Below are 2,116 nucleotides of genomic sequence, written 5' to 3' on the forward strand. Positions count from 1 at the left end.
TTTAACCTTATTTATAATTTTTTAAATAAATTAATTATAAAATTTTATTTATTTATTCAGTTATTTTAAAAATATATAACTAATCAATATATGATAAATGATATTTTAAGAAATATGATATAATTAAAAAATAATTAAATAATTTAAAATCATATCAAACATCAAATTATTTATCATAATATATATTTATTTTTATTTTTTTTATTTTATAATCATTTTTATTATATAATTTATTTATTATATCAAACGATCGATGACAAACTAAACACATATATCGTAGTTTATAGACCATTATGTTTATATTATATAATAATAAAACCTAAAAAAGGCTTAAACCCTCAATTTCCACTTCTTTCCGGCACGCTGTCTGTCCCCTTCCCCCCCAACTTTCTTTGCGCTAGCAAGAGTCATAGGTATTTCAAGTGCGATTAATATTTATCTTGATGTTTAATCTGTAATTTAAGCGTGCGTAGATTCGATTGATGCATTGCCCATGAAATTTTTGATTTTGATTTTTTGAAATTTTGCTGTTCTAATTAGTGAGCTGTAGATACGCTGCTCTGATGGATAATTACGTGTTAACAGCCTTCGTATGAATTTAATGTGATGTGATAAAAACAAAAAGAGGGTAATGATATGAAGTTAAAAGTCGCGGTTTTGTCGAAATGAAGTTAATGCCTCAACTTCTGTAAATGTTCATTTGTGGCAGCATCTTACAGTCTTTATGCTTTATTTGATTATAATGTTGTGATAGGAAATGGTGGATTGGTGATTGCTAGTAGTATATGCTTTATGTTTCTGTCAAGCAGGCTAAAAAAATATGTTGTGTGAGTTATTTTTTGTTGGAGATGGTTCAAGCTGGAAATTTTAGGCCTAAACTAACTAGAATAGATTAGTTCAGGAACTTTTATGGGTCTTGAAACATTTATGTGCCGAACTAAAGCGGGTTTTCCCTGCCAAAAGTACACAGCCTGGTAGAGTGCGTGTTTTCAGCATATACTAGTGTAAAGATTCATGTCTTTCTGTATTTTTGCTCTCTGGTCTCTGCCTTTTAAATTTGCACTAGGCTTGGGTTCAATTCCGAAGAAGCCCTCTGAGAGTTTGACTACATGTTGCTCTGATTCCATTTTGATCTCTTACCAGCTATGGAGGGGGTTGAGTACTTGTTTGTGTTAATTAATGATTTGAATTTTACCATTCTACCACGTTTACTGGCAGATTGAGGCTTTGCTTCTTTAAACTTCTATAATATATCACCCACCCTGAGTAAATAGATTTTAGTTGCTCTGTAGAACGGAGGCAAGTGAGGCTTCTGAGTGAAACATGGCTGTGGGTTCGTAGTTTGGTAAAGGTACACACACACCTCTATCCTCTTTTGGTTCTTGTTTACTTTGAAATTCTTATATATCGTCTGCCGAAGTTCTCATTGGAATACATTATCATCGGTGATATTCACTTAAAATGATATCTACAGTTTTCTAGACCCACACGCACAAGTTTACGAAATAAAGCCATAGCCATGGCAGGACGAGTCACCATAACGAAAAATGGAGAATGTTCGCGGGCTTCTTGCCCTGTGTGCTTGAACGTACTTCAGGCACCCCACGATGACGATATTAGAATGATACTAGCAGTGCACTTGAGTCTGTGGCACCCGGAGGATGTGAAGTTGCAGTTGGATGTTATGCACAACAAGAAGCAATCTTTCATTCATCTGCCTTCTTTAGTCCTTGGTATAGCTCTTTTGTGTGTGTCAACCAAAAATCAACCCCGAATTTTAACCTTTATAAGGAAAGTGCATTCCGGTACAGTCTAAATTCAAATTTCAAAAACCACATTCACTTAATGTGTAGATGGAGGAAATTTTATATTAGTGTGTAAATTATCTTTTAAACAATAAGTTATTCCAAACGTCACCACGATCAATTGACCTTCATGGATTCGATCCCACGTAAAAGCGATAAAAATCTCCCATCCGGATGTTATATGCTAGAAAAATGTCTTGTGGACACATTTGTTACAGATCAAACCGAAATTCATTATGGTCTACTGTTCCACCTAGAGAAGTTATTGTCGGCAGAAAAGTCAAATAAAGAGGCTGAAGAATAATTGGTTG

The 2,116-nt window shown here is 33.8% G+C and overlaps 1 long non-coding RNA gene across 1 annotated transcript; it reads left to right on the forward strand.

The window, feature by feature from the left end:
* Positions 1 to 329: 329 nt before the first annotated feature.
* Positions 330 to 1,850, forward strand: LOC140966516 (uncharacterized). Its single transcript, XR_012173384.1, has 3 exons — positions 330 to 413; positions 1,219 to 1,351; positions 1,475 to 1,850. It is a non-coding gene; the product is annotated as an uncharacterized lncRNA (long non-coding RNA).
* The last annotated feature ends 266 nt before the right edge of the window (positions 1,851 to 2,116 follow it).

Source organism: Primulina huaijiensis, unplaced genomic scaffold, assembly GCF_012295235.1.
Source record: "Primulina huaijiensis isolate GDHJ02 unplaced genomic scaffold, ASM1229523v2 scaffold206902, whole genome shotgun sequence".
Lineage (NCBI taxonomy): Eukaryota > Viridiplantae > Streptophyta > Magnoliopsida > Lamiales > Gesneriaceae > Primulina > Primulina huaijiensis.